This window comes from Trachurus japonicus, chromosome 24, assembly GCF_045865225.1.
Source record: "Trachurus japonicus isolate A0001 chromosome 24, Traja_1.0".
Lineage (NCBI taxonomy): Eukaryota > Metazoa > Chordata > Actinopteri > Carangiformes > Carangidae > Trachurus > Trachurus japonicus.
Window position 1 is genome coordinate 9,883,273 of NC_140930.1, and position 15,467 is coordinate 9,898,739.

General features: G+C 38.0%; 1 long non-coding RNA gene across 1 annotated transcript; it reads right to left on the reverse strand.

Moving 5' to 3' along the window:
- On the reverse strand, positions 1-15,037 carry LOC146961360 (uncharacterized). Its single transcript, XR_015035266.1, has 3 exons — positions 14,839-15,037; positions 13,880-13,923; positions 1-191 (listed from the first exon to the last, which is right to left on the reverse strand). It is a non-coding gene; the product is annotated as an uncharacterized LOC146961360 (long non-coding RNA).
- Between the last annotated feature and the right edge of the window lie 430 nt (positions 15,038-15,467).

Consider the following 15,467-nt stretch of genomic DNA (forward strand, 5'->3'; position numbering starts at 1 on the left):
GAGGCGGCGGAGGCGGAGGCGGCGGCGGCCGCAGAGAAAGTTGTGGTTCGGTCGGTGTGACGCTGTGGGCTCCGGCGGTGTGCGCGGCAGAGAGGCCGAGCTCCGAGTAACTTCAGCCGCGGAGTGACAGCGCTGATATAAAGTCTGAGCTGCTGCAGCTGCTGCTCTCAGCCCCGCAGCCTGACGATCAGCTGCGTGAGGGGAAAGGATGTCGTCAAGTCACACACAACCAGCTGCACACATCCTTCAAAATAAAGCCCCTGCTCATGAACTCTGATCTACACTGACTCTGGGCTACTTTTATATCATCAACAAAATTGACTTAAACAAGAAGATCATAAAGGAGGATATTGATAATAAACAACTGATCACAGAGGGGTCAAATAGACTTAAGAAATAAGATATACGAAGTAGGGATAGATGATTAGGAAATTCAACATTCAATATCAAATTTAACATTGAATACATTAAACACTGAATAAAAATAAACAATAAAAATTAAACAAAATAAATTCTGGGGAGTTTATTTTTTAATTTGGCAAAGACATCACAAGGGGGTGTCTAGGTTATAACTCAAAGACTAAAGACTTAAAACCCTTCCCTTCTTACTTTGGTAAATTAACAAAATAAATAAATAAGATGAATGATATAATTTGACTTGATTTGAGATATTTTTTTTATTCTAAATGATCAGCAGCACGAGGGGAATGAAGCAACATTAAATAAGGAAATGTCAAAATACCTGTAATTAGGAACCACGGACATATTGTAATAACAACAAAAATGGATCCGTTCAATGAGTTAATTAGGAAAATAAGTAAAAGAAACTCATGTCAAGTCACTTTTGACATATGCAGTGCAAAATCACAAAATACTGTAAATGTTCAAATGCAACAGGTAAAGACTGTAGTATTTTGTAGGCTTTTATTTTGAAGGTAACCCTATTTCCGGCTTTGTTTTACTATGTAAACTCAGAGCTGTTCAGAGAAAGTGACAAAAAAAAATCACAACAAACCACACCTTCCTGGTTGGTTGTGTATCATAGGTCAGTGCAAGTCAAACTGGAGCTACTGGAGTTCAGTTTACACTCTGCACACATTACACTCTCACACATTATAGAGACATCCAACACACATTGTCAGGACAACATGCAATCATTGAATTTTGAGATGTTGCAGAGAAGAGGAACACACCCATACAAATAGCTAGTTATACACCTATATCAAACTTCTATATCAGACATGTTATATGTCTACTTTTAATAGGCCTATAAAAACACATATGAAATCCAAGATTTTGTGTGTGTTCATGTGGATACTTAAATTGTAGACACACACGAACCCACCCTAGAGCCTGTCAGTAATATTTTATACTGTTTATACAGTGGGTTGCAAAAGTCTGAGATCACTTTCCAGGAATATGAATAACGATTTTAGATTTGAAATAATAAGAAAAACACAAATAAAAATCAAATCTAGAAGTGTAATATGTAAGGAAACTGGTTTCCCTTCATTCTGGATACTGGGAGTTATTTATAGTTTATATGTAGTAGCACTGTATAAATAATCAACAGTTTCTCATTCTGTTTACCAAGTGATTTTGTTCAAAACGTGTGTTATCCACTAGGGTTTTAACCACAGCGGAAGTGTGACCTCTGCTTTCCTCATTAATGAAGACTCCAGGGAGGAAATTGCTAATGACTCTGCTGCCAAAGCTGCAGGCAGGTTACAAAGAGCAGCAGAAAACAAACAATGCTATCTGTGCTTTATTTGTTTCAGATGAAACTGTCGCACAATCTGAGTCCTACTGAAGGATTAAGTCATCTGAACTTGTCAAAAGTGGCTGAAATTGAAAAAATGGTAAAGATTTTTAATATCAAATCTTCATATCTTATTACAACAGTTACAAACCTTATTTGAATTACATCAAAATGACAAATTCAGCTAAAACCAAGAAACAAGAAATATTTGTTCAACACACATGATTTGATCAGGTGTAAAACTTTTGTCTAACAATCGTCATTCTTCATTTGCAAATTCTTTTCATTAGTGTTTGAAGCTGTGCTTTTCTTTACATTAGCGTTTGCTCAAACAAACTCTTCTTATTTGCTGCCTTTGTTAGCAGATTGCCGTTTGTTAGCACTTTACTGCCACCGACTGTCAATCAGCTGAACATTAGGAAACCAAGAGACCGAGATCTGAACTAGGACTGTGCTACTGTATAGGGCTTACCAGTATTGGACTGGATTTCCAGCGCTGATATTGGTATCTGAGAGTTTTAAACAATCCATTAATGACAAATTAGTTGAAATTAATTAAATTTGCATGGCCAATAATTTAAATAAACACTGAGTACACTGATGCAGATATAGTACATGCAATAAGCCAATAAACCAGCCTGGCTTATTCACCTCAGGGTCAAAAACTCTATGCGGTATCTTCATAATAGGTTTAAAAAACATGCCAACATAATGTTCTGTAAATAATTTAATTTAAACATTAAATAGAAAACAATAATTTAAACTTTAAATAGAAAACAAATAAGTGAACCTTCATCTGGGATTTGTACCGTGGCATTGTCAGCACATCTGAAAATAAACTGTTCTGTTTATGTCTGCTCCCCAAGACAAACACATTATATTCATTTGTCAGAGAAGCTGCTTTTGTACAAAGGGACAGGGGGATGCATCTACTGATAATTTTCCACCCCGCTGAGAAAACCACTTTGCGACAATCCGTCATTGTGCTAAGTGTGCCATCTCATTTTACATCATCATGTTAAGCTGGTTTTTCCTGACTAGCCATTCTTCTAATTGCAGGGCTTGAATTGTTTATGTGTCAGGTCCCTGTAAGTTTTTAAGATCACAGAAATGATGCTCTCTGCTGGGAATTAGAGAAGTAAAACAAAACATTATTCAACATTTATTTGTGCCGGTAGCTGAAATACTTCCAGCAGTTTCAAATCTCCGTCTACACCTGCTCTCCTAAGAGTCTCAGGAACAGATTACGTGTGTGTGTGTGTGTGTGTGTGTGTGTGTGTGTGTGTGTGTGTGTCCAAAAGAAGCATTTTCATCCATGCAATTTTCTCTGAGGTAGAAGATGGGGAAAAAAAGAAAACCCTTTTCCCAATCATGGCCTACCACCACACCTGCCGAGATAATCAGTCAGAATTACGATGCGCTCATTACTCGCCCCTCCAAAATCCAATTTACGTGATTACATTTTGTGACTGTGCGGTCTACCAGTGCTTCAGAAGCTCATTTGACATCGCCGGGTAATGGACTACAGTCTTTACCATTGGGACCACACCTACATAAGTGCACGGCGGGTTGCAAGGTGCAAATTGTGCCAGAAGAAGATGTGACTATGGCGTCCGCTGTCTTTCTGTCATTTGGTTTATGGGGACCTGAAGGAGCAATTTGCCCTCAAAATTGAGCTTTTAACCCTGATGGCACATAACTAATGAACATTACTGAGATTTGGTCCCGGCCATTTCATAACCTCACTGCTTCACTGTCAGTAGCCATCTACCTGTTGGAAGAATTTATCTCTTTTTTTCTGTACCTTTGTACCCAAGGTGTATTATGTCTTCTCAGCACACGCCATGATGGCACTGCATGTGCCTCAGTCTACCTGCTGGTCTGGGCCATCAGCCTCACAATGCTTGGTGTCCCATTAGTGAGGTGAACAGATACAAGGGTTCAAAATCAGAGTAGAGATGTTAAAATTTGTGCTTACTCAACAGGGCTTCAGACTGCCCCTATGGGGGCATTTTGCCTGTAAAATTAAATCTTGCATCTACTTGCATATGTGCAACCAGTTTTTTAAGGGGATAGTTCAACATTTTGGCAAACTGGCCCATTGCCACAATCCCTATAGTTTGAACAGCAGGTTTGTTACCTTTAATTGTCGGTGCAAGCTACAGTATTTTTAGAACGGCGGAGCAGAGCCGCGAGCTGCTCAGGAACCGAATGCTACGAGAGTTGTTTTTGAGGCAAATACAGAGACTGCTTGCCGAAAAACTGCCCCCGACAGTAACGCGCATCAGCGGTTTTGCATGAATTTCCCTCGAAAACAACTCCGTCTCATAACATTCCGTTATTATCTCATAGCGTGGTGAATGTGCAGGTCACAACTTGTCCACCAGAGCGTTTTGGAGTTGTTGGATTGTGTATTTGATGAGTTTGATGAGGGAAACCAAGAAATCCCATTAGCCTCCGTAGCGTAGCTCTGAGCAGCTTGCGGCTTTGCTCTGTCGTTCTAAAAATAGCTTGCACCGACAATCAAAGGTAACGAACCTACTCCTAAAACTATAGGGATTATGGCAACTATCCCTTTAAAAAACTGGTGAAACATGGAAGGGGTGACTCGAAGAATTTGTAATCTGTCATTACAGGTGTCAGGCCAATGTGTGTGAGGATCATAAATGAAAAGGAAACGTGAATATTTACTTTGCATGTCAATTTACAGTGCGTGCCCCCAAATTTTTAGCTTGCACTTTTAAGTCGGGCCACTTTGTCATAAAAAAAAATGTTAGTCTGGAGCCCTGCTCATCAGAGACTCTTAAAAGAGCTGCATCACATCTCTCAGTGTCTTTCTCCTTTCCTATCAGCCTCTGGGAGAGACAAATCAAAACAGCAACAACAACAAATAAAAGCTTCACTAATTTCAGTAAATAACCTCAAAACGATAGAAGTTTACATTGAAGGGCCAAAGGGACGCCTAGCGGCCATGGGCATGGAAGTGTATTTTTTTAAGGCAGTGTTTTAGTGCGGAAACAGCTGGTACAGAGAAAGGAGAAGTCCTCTGTGCCCTGGGAGAGATGGATCCCTCAGTAAGAGGAACACAGAAGGTTATGTCCCCTTCAAAACTCATAACCCCAAAGAGCTGCCCTCTGCTTCACTGCTGGCTACATCCGGTTATGGTTTAGCTGTTACGTAAACTGTATTATAGCCTCTATATGCTGCCAAACATCTGAACACAAACCCCCCCAAACTGTTTGTAAAATTAACTTTTTGGGCCTTAAAGCAGAAAAAAAATCAATATGAACATTCTCATAAACAAATATATCAATCATTTATTTTCCCCAATCGATGAGCTTCAAAATAAAGGAATCAAAACTGTCCGACCTCCTGGGTTCTTGAGGAGGTCAGCGGTTCATGTTGACCTCTGAAGGCATGGCACAGGACAGGCGTCACATGCTGGCAGCTTTGTAGAAGTGAGAGTGGGAAGTTGTTGCTCTTATTGTGGCAACCTGGCACATGAGGTTACACTGAGGGCACTGAGCTTGTTTTCGGACGCTGACCAGTGTGGGAACCGTTTATTTGCTGCGTTTCAATTATTGCGAGGATGAAATGGGAAGTGTAAAGTGATTCAGCTGGTTTTTGGTGCAGTTATAGCTCTAGAAGGAATGATGTGTGATGTGGTTGATACAGTACGTAAACAATCTGTATATTTCAATATGTTATGTATACTACGAAAGGTTTTATTTCAGACATGGAGGCTATTTCTATCTGACCTATCTGTCTCTATCTGTGTTGACCTTGCGAGATCATTGACCTCAGCAATTACATATTTCAAGGCTTTGCCCTATTTCTTAATTATAATCACATATATCTTTGCCTATGGATTATTTTTGTTGTGCATTTTGTACTAATTTCACTCATTTGCAGCTATGACTGTATAACATACCCAGGTTCATTTCCACATACTGACAACTTCTGCTGTGTGTACAATACAAACAACGTATAGGTAGGTAACATATTAGCAATAATTTTCATGAAAAGCTAACATACTTAAACTTCATAGTTTATACAGTAGAGACACTGTAGAAAGTTTCATGCTTAAAATGCCTGATAAGGTCCCATATTAAAGCTCATCTGCTGCTCCAGTGGCCACAGGATTAAAAATGTTTTCAGCCTTTTGGTTAAAAAGTACAAAAACCCCACTAAAACAGTTCCAATTAAACCAAAATTATACACATCTTTAACCAAAGATAAGAAGTGCAGGATCGTATCGAATTAACTGTCTGTGCAAAGATTTTCATCTTAAATGACCCCTTTTTAAGTCTTTAAAAGCTTCCATGCAGCCTTGAGCTTTGATCCTCAGTGAAGGCTTTTTTTTTTTTTACTGTTCTGTCTGTGGTAAAGGCTGAGAATTATCAGGATTTTTTGCTCTCTTTTTTTGGCCTGAGGTTCCCTTTATTATAAAGATAAATTTGTATAAATGTTTGGTCTTTAATTTTTTATTTATTTTTGCTTTATTTCTTGTTTTCATTGTAAATCATTTTAAGTGTAACATGTTTTTTTTGTTAATTGTTAAACTGATTTAATTCCAGTAATTGAAAGAGTTTCTTTTAATCAAAGTTATTTACTTATTTTAACGTTATGTTGTTACTCATGTCTTGCTGATTGATGATGTGTAGTTATGATGCCGAGGTGGCCAAGACATGAGATACAGAGACCGCAGTGAAGGAGGAAAACATCATACTACATTAACTTTTAGTCCTCAATAAAAAATAAAGTGACTGCTGAGGAAAAAAGAAAGATGTGAAAAATACCTTTAGTCAGGAGTCCAGGTCAGATTGCACTGATTTATCTTCAGATTTACAGCAGGTTTTTGTCTGAATGACTCTAGTAGTGAAGTTACTAACACAGATGAACATGATCATTTGTTTTTCTAAGAAGAGTAAAGATTTACTGTTGGCCAGAGGTCATGATAACACTGGTCAACATGAGGTCCATTTAGTAGATTATTTCATTTCATTTTTACATACAAAACCTTCCTCCCAAATTTGACAGAAGACATGAATCAAAGATGAAAATCATCTTCATCCACCGACACAGTTTATCCAGTGGTGATGGATTTTTTTCAGGACTTCTTGTTAATGTGGCTCTGTCAGGAGGAGTTAGGCAAACTCCATCGTCTGAAAAATGATCATGTGATGCAGAAGAAAGCTTCAGCACAGACAGTAAATAGACTGTTTAACTGCTGTTTAAAAGTTTATAGGCATCAACCCTGAACATTAAACTAAGAAAAAATTTAAATGCACAAACAACCTTAATGAGTTTTTAATGAATGTTAAAAATGTCTCATTATGAGGTTCATAACAAAGTAATACTGATAAAGATGCTTAAAAACCAAAATATTCATATCTACTGCTTTCTGAGATGAACTGTGGGATGACGGAATAAAATACAATAGATTGCCACTATAAGACATTCATGACAATACTGATACAGGATATAACTTGTCAAAATCACTGCTACTCAAAAATGTTCCTCTGCTTCTTCAACAATTTCTTCATCTAGATATCCACCACATTATATTTGGCCTCCGTTCCTGTTTTAAGACAAATACTGAAGATATTTATAACTATGTTTGTATGTGAAAGCTGAACTTTCTCAATGGAAACAAAATTGAGCTGGTATTAAAACATCACACCGGAAGAAATACGACAAAAGTGCTGCAGGTGGTCGATGTGGCAAAGTAAAGAATAGCACATCTTCCCACTTACATCTGTTGCAGATTGATCGTTGTTAGGAGATTGTGATTGTTGTAGTTGTTGTTGTTATCATAATGAATTTAAAAGGGTTGTGCTCTTGTTTAGAACAAAGCTAACTCCTTGGTGGATGATTGTGGTGTGTCTAGATGTTTGTGCAACTGCGATTGTCACCAAATCTTCCCAAAACCGCTGCTGTAGCTTAGATTTTTCAGATTCGAGGGTGAAACTTTTAAATGTTTGAACCTTTTTTTACTCCACACTCCACTCCACAGTCAGGCTAATTCACAGCAGGAACTTTTCTTGTAGCAGCAGCAGCAGCAGCAGTGTCAAAGTCGACAGTGTGAATGGGCCGAGGTACTTAGGTAGTGATATAACAGGGAAAATGACAAGGAGAGTAATAATAGAAGAAGAGGGTGAAAGACGGGGAAGTAAAGGTTGTAGAGTGTGTGAGACACAGAGGCAGAGCAGAGTGAGGGGCTTTGGTCTGTGCATGTATGTGTGTGTGAGTCAGTCCTTTGGACATTTTGCAGCCGGTTTCCTGTAACAGGTTGAAGAGGTTATTTATTGCTGGATAATCCTGTGCCTCACATTCTCCCAATTAAATGAGCAATTAAAAGCAGAAGGGAACCATTAATACTATTAATTTGTAAAAATGTGTTTGAGGCTTTGGTTTAACTTTTGTTTTGTGTTTGGTGCGTTTTTAAAGAGGAGATTCTCATCTCTTCTCCAGCAAAGCCACATCTGTCCATCCTCGACAATCTATTTCCAATAAAAGACCTTGATGAGGATTTTTCATTTAATCTAATAACAAAATCATGTGATTTAACCCACAAAGTCAGTCTGGGTTAAATCAGATTCATCTGAGTGGAGTTTATTTTTGTCTGACACATTAGCTGCCCTGGGGATGGATCAAAATCAAGTCATTTGGTTAGAAACCATTTAATGGTTTGGTTGAGTTTCACTGTGAAAATGAATCACACACTCCTGTGAGACTCAGGATGAACTGTGACTTCATGGTTTGTTGCTGCTTCGACAGGTTAAAAGCTTTTTAGACACAGCTTTTGTTTATTGTATGAACACAAGAGATGGGTTAACTAACTTTTATCCAGATTGTGTCCAGATGACACAAAGTGAAGTGTATTATCATCACTGATTCACTTTAACAGGAAAGACTCTTTTCCAAATATCCACAATCAGATGTACATAATACCTTGGTAAAAGAGAATAGTGCTGCATAATTTATTGAAATATGATCAAAATTGAATAATAGGGTCAATTGGAGGAGCTGTAAAACAAATATAATACAATTATTCATGGTCATCTTACTGTGTAACTGTTGTGACACGGAGAAGGTGATAATAACATTTTTACATCAACAGATGTACAAAGTAAGATTTGTATACCATATTCTTGTCTTATCAAACTAAATAACAATTGATATTACTGTCTCTACATATTTTGTCTCATTATATTCTATTTTAATCAGTAATAGGTAACTATTCATGATGCTTAGTACATAATTTAATTAACCTATAGTCAGTCTCCTGTTTCGTTATTCAGACCTATTCTCTGCTCAGTGAACAAGAAGTCAAAGTAAATCTGTATCTGGAGAATAAAGCAGAACCAGACCAGCTGAAGGGCGGCGTGTAAAAAGCACAGTGCGCCTGTGTATGATGTGAGTGTGATTAGTGTGTGTGTGTGTGTGTGTGTGTGTGTCTGTGTCTGTGTGTGTCTGTGTGTGGGAGAGAGAGAGTAAATGTGAGTCTACTCTCTGAGTGACTGCCTGCCAGAAAAGTCTTTTAGCAATGATTTTGTGGTAAAACGTTGCTTTGAGAGGTTTTCTGACATGGTTCTCATGAGGCTTTTACAAACTGAATAAATTCACTCTGAATGGTGTGGACCTCCACTATACTGATTGATACGCTCCTACTCTTCAGTTTCACTGTTTATTTTCTTTTTGCATTATGAACAGGTCATTGTTGATGTTTCTTATCATTTGGTCACTGAAATATCATCTCAAAATTTTTAAATACTTGTATGTTTCATGATTAATCCAATAGACTTTGCTTAGAAGGGACTGTGTTAGTTGTTAAATCTGAAACTGGAGGCTTTAACAATAACACTCTTAACAGGTGTTAAATAATACAAATTGGTGTTTTCCTCTCAAAATAGATTTATCAAAAGTGTTAACTTGAGTAATCTTGAGTATACACTCAAATCACCTCATTTCCTTCATTTGTCTTAAAGTTATAAAAATGCATTGAACATAGAGAGTGGGACCCATTATGAATATCTATGGGCATTCATAAACAAACAAACTTTATCTTCTTCTCCTCTTTTACCATTAATGTTTGTTTCTCACCCTGGAGCCTGGTTCAGTCCCGTGTGTACAGACCACGCTGTCCCACTTGAAAACTACATGGATGTATTTGTCCTGGAGTAAGATGTTCTCATGTGGGTTGACAGTGCACCCTGGTGGCCGATTACATCACCTACACTAAACAGAGACCATAATACACCATACATCCTGTTACATTACAACTAAGAAGTGCATGAACAGCATTTCACTGATGGTAAATGATATTTCAGTCTGGGTTTGCAGGCAGCTGAAGCCACTGGCATGTTTTACACCTCTGCTCCTTTGAAATGTCACATCCGTTGTTATACAGTACATAACCAAGGATGTTGATAGAGACAGATATTGGGCAAGACATGACATGGACTACATTTCACTGCAGTGCATCACTCGACACTTCATTTATCTTAATTCAACACTGAAACATTAAAGGGAGAAAACTGCTGCAACAACTTCCAGTGAGATAAACTCCTCAGTCTGCTTCTTATTTTGCAGCCAGATGATTCATAGTTTGAATTTGCCAACAATATTTGGATGACGCTAAACTGCGGTGTAATATATTCAAAGTTTATACAGGAAAAAAAAAAAGATCTGCTGATGAAAGTCTGGTTTTAGTTTCATCCATGTTATTTATTTGAATTAAAATATGAATTCCTAGTGATGGCAACATATTTTGTATTGTAACAGTGAAATTGTGTTATGTGGTTCATTATGTGGAAAACAAACTTTACTATTAATAAAGGTGTTTAAATAAGAAATAAGTGTCTTTCTTCTCTTTGTGTGGTAGATATATTGTCTTACAAGGCACACACGCACACACGTACGCACACACAAGATGCTGATACAAAGGGAGGAGTTCAGTGAACTGTAAAAACACTAATGGGATCCCTGACAATATAATTAACTAATGAGGCTGATGGAGATGACAGCTCTCTGTCACCAGACACCCTCACTCCTCTTCCCCAAATCACCCTCCTCCCCCTCTGGAGCCTCCCTGCTCACATCTGCTGCTACTGAGCTCTCATGTACACAGTCATCATGTTTTCTTTTTCCAAAACATCCTGCAAAATCCAAGAGAATATACGGTATTTTGGCTTTTTAAGTTTGATTCAAATGTCTTAATGTTGATTTATTCTGAGTTGAAGATATTTAATGATGGATTATGGATTCAAAGAGCTTGTTATGTTAAATTTACAGTGATTTAAAACTGAGGAAAAATATAATCCACTGAATGATCTGTTGTTGTATCAATGGTTTAAGCCCGAACACCAAATGAACCTCTGATGATGATCTCATCATTATTTAAACACTGTGAACATACAACATAGTTTGAATCCAGTGAAATGTATTGATCGGATGTCTTTATTGATCACACCTTAAACTGCAAGTCCACTAGTAAAATGAAAGCTCATTAAATTTATCTTAAAACAGGATTAATATAATAATTCATTGGGGTTGAACATACCTCATCTACTTTTCATCAAATGTCTTAATAGAAACATTTGCAACAGAACTCATAGTGAACAAGAGTGAGCACATTTCCTCAAACAAATCCCGGTTCATCCATCTTTGTGACTCTTCAATGAAGGTGCACTCTGCCGATTGGCCAACAGTGCTGCTGGTTAACAGTTAACCTCTTTTCATGCTTGATTTCATGGTTAGTGCTAATTTACTAAGGAGGTGAGAAACGCGTGATGCTGGAGTCGCCTCCGTGGCTGTGGCCGCCGCAGAAACATCACTGTTACATTGTGTTGGTGTGTCACCGACTGACCACTGCCACTGATTTATTACAAGGCCACAAAAAAAAGGCGTCCTTTGTGCTCCGGTATAAAAGCCAGGAATGTTTGGACGCACCATTAATTAGGCAGTTTGTTGTGCTTTTTGCGCTTTTTGCATAGGGACACTGGTAATGATTAAGCAACCCTGTAGCTGTGTAGTATAATGGCTTTTCTATTTTAAGTTTTTTTTTTTTTGTACAATACAAAAGGCAAAATATTCATTATACGAACTAATGGAATTTTAACAATGAAAATACTCCTCTACAAGTTAAAGTCCTACATTTATATGCAACATAACCAGAGTCCATGCAGTTTGTTTTCAGTAAAGAACATACAGATGGATGTAACATAACATTTTAAGCAATATAATAAACCAAAATCTCCAGGAAGGGTTTGGATATGTGTTATACTGTAAAAAAAAAAAAAAATTTTTAAATATCATTAGAAAGAGTCTAAATAGCATTATTGTAGGAGGTTTAAGTGGAGATCATTTCAACCACGTTACCCAGTTTGATCTGTAGTAAGAGGATTAATTGTCTGATAAAAGCAGTTTAATATTCCCTGTTTCATATTTTTTGATTAAGGTCTCTCTCTGTTTGGTTACTTTCCAGTACTGAAGAGAGAAGTTTTAGTTGAACTGATGCTTATATTATCACTAAAAAACGAAAATGTGTGTGTTGTAGGAGCTGTCGTCCAACAGTAGGGGTCAGTACAAGCACGTGCAGCTAACAACAAGTACAGTAGGAGCAATGTGCCAAGTGTGTGTACTATAAATGTAATCTAATGCCTCTTAACACACTCTCTGTTTTACACAGTTGCACTTCCATCACTACTATGGCTGTATGTTGACAGCAGTGCTCTCTAAGCTAACATTAGTGTTATGTCTACACAGCAGCCTTCTCTCTCTCTCTCTCTCTCTCTGTCTGTGGTCATGTGCTTTGTGTTGGACGATCATGGTATATGACCTACAGCAGTCAAAACCAATGGGACAGTGAGCGCATACGCAAAAGAGACACACAAGAAAATATGCTGCATAGTTTAAGTATCTTATCGATCTTTTGCTTGGTGAACATTTATAAAGTACTTGAATGGTTGAACTGCATGAGTACTGCAGCAACAGCCAGGGATTGAACCGTCAACCTGGTAATGAATATTTCCACCCCCGAGCCATCATTTGAGTATTTACATAACTGCTTTAATCACACTATTCCCTCAGGTGCCAGTTAATTTGGGACACCTTGGTGAAACTAGCTCAGGCTCATACAACAAGTTTTGCAATCATCCTGAGTTCATCTGGGTTAAAACTTTCTGGCAGCTGCATTTTATGTAGTAAAAGTGAGTGTTGTTGTATAAGTACAGTACATTATACCGTGCCTCAAATATTATACCTAATTGATATTTGGTTAAAATTAGAGGAACCAGAAACTACAGAAATAACTATTAAGTTAAAATCACATGACTCTAAAACAGTAGCAACAAAAAATAAACATTATAACATCGATTGAGATTAATTCTATTGCACTGTTGTTGTATTGGACAGCATTAGGTGTACGGTACCTAATAAACTGGCAACTGAATGTTGTCGTAGTCAGTGATACCAGGGAGTTTCAAGCCAACAGCTGTTGGCAGTCTTACAGCCAAGACATCACTCGCTTGGAATAAATCCAAAAATGTTACATGCACTTGTTAATGACATTTCATTTTTCAATTTTCATTAAGTTTTATCAGTACGGTCCATGAAAATCACATTATAAAGATTATGAACATTACAATTTACTTGATACTTTGTTGGAATTAGAGAAATATTTTATATACAGTCCGCACTCTACTTAAATAGGCTAAAATGCCAGAGGCCATGTTAAAGATCAAGCCTTCTCTTTTCAGTGTTTATGGTGATTTCCCTGTAACTACCAGTAACTAATCCATTATGTGTGCATCGTATACAACCTGCAGGAGAGAGACCATCAGCCAAGGTGCCTTTTTTTTTTTTTTTACCTCATCTATATGGAGAGATTACAAACCAAACTGATGCGGCTAAAATCCCACGACAAGCAATCTGTATTAGTAGATGAAATGCATTTCTTCAGTGCGACTCAAAACATAGATATTATCATGTTTTAAAATGTTATCCCAGGCCACAGTTTAAAAATAAACCAGCTCTTTCCTCCTCTGTGTGTGTGTGTGAGAGTGAGTAAAGCAGAAATCCTTCCCTCCTCCCTCCTTTGGCTATAAACTTACTGACCCTCTTTGCTGCAGCAGTAGTGCTCATCTCTGCATTGACTCCCTCTGTGGAGAAAATCAATAAGCACGGGTCAAAACAGCCACTGAAGGAAGGAGTATTGGTAACACTATAAAACCATCAGCACAGGATTTACTGAGGATGCAACCGTGCACTCAGCACAGAGCAGCAGGCCTGGTGTGATTTTTACTTGTATCTATGTTTATTTGAACACGTATGAGCTACTAGCAAATGTACCAGAGCACAAACACAGGTTTCTAAAGATTTGTTGCTGTACTACTGATGCTGTGTGTTAAAAGGAAGAAACATGAATTCTTTCAAGGTGTGCGATGCTCTCTTCAGGGTCGTGACTAAAAGCTCCGTCTTTTTCTTAACTGTCCTTATCCTCCTCTTCAACAAAGAGTTTGTCGTCCTTCCCTCAGGCCACCAAGGAAGTCCAAAATAGACACACAGCATCTCAGACTCTGCTTTATTCATGTGGCCACTGAAAAACCGAATCTGGGAAACTTGCATGCCTACATTTATGTTACTAATAGGAAGGAACCTCACTGTATTTGACTCTGTCTAACATTGGTCTCAATTAGCTTGCACTTTCTGAAGAACATGATGGTAGTGGATATTTTTTTCCTTTGACTTCATCTCTTGCTGTTTTCATGCATAATAAACCACATAAAGGTATATTTACTCTTATGTATCTTAAATATTGTAGTTCCAGTATTGTATTTGATTTGATTTATATGGGTTTGTTCTTTGTGTCACCAACAATGGATTATTGCTTCTCACTGACAAAGTCAAAGTTTTCCTGTGATCTGTATGTTATTGCTGTTATTTTGAATATTAAAAACAAGTAACATTTGGAGAAAGGTTATAGGAAGATGAGTAAACACATTAACATACACAGGAAACCTCCAATAGGCTCAGTGTGAAGACATCGGCCTTCCTCCTCTCCACACGTCTCTCACCTCTCAGCACTCTTGGCCTTCATCATCAGTGTGCCGCCACAGAGTATCTTTGGCTCCACGCCTGCTGGTGTCCATGCCGCGCTCCTTATCAGGTGTCAGATGTGGGTTTGGTGTCACTGAAGTCCTGTCCATTTCCCTTCACACCCTGCTTTTTGAGCTTTATTGCCGGACCTGAGGAACACAGGGTTATGGCACTCATCACTTTTCAGGACAGGGGGGCAAATAGCAGCCTATAGGTTTTGTCACTGTGTCGAGCAAAGAAATCTGTTTGGATGCTGGTTCAGGAACATGGAAGAAAGTCAAATTAAATATTAACAATTTGTGTCAATTTGTTATAATTACTGTGTGACGTCTTAAACCTTGGCTAAAAAGCACTTTGTGATGTCACTGTGACCTCAAAGTTTGACCTCCAAAATGTAATCAGCACATCCTGGAGTGAACATTTGTGCCAAAATTTGGAGAAATTCCCTCAAGGCCAAAATCATGTTTTGTGTGAGGTTGCCATGAGCTTAACCTTTGACCCTTTGACCTTTGGCCAGCAAAATCAAATCAGTTTCTCCTCGGGTGCAGGTGAATGTTTTTACAAAATTTGAATAAGTTCCCTCAAGGTGTTATGGAGATATTGTGTT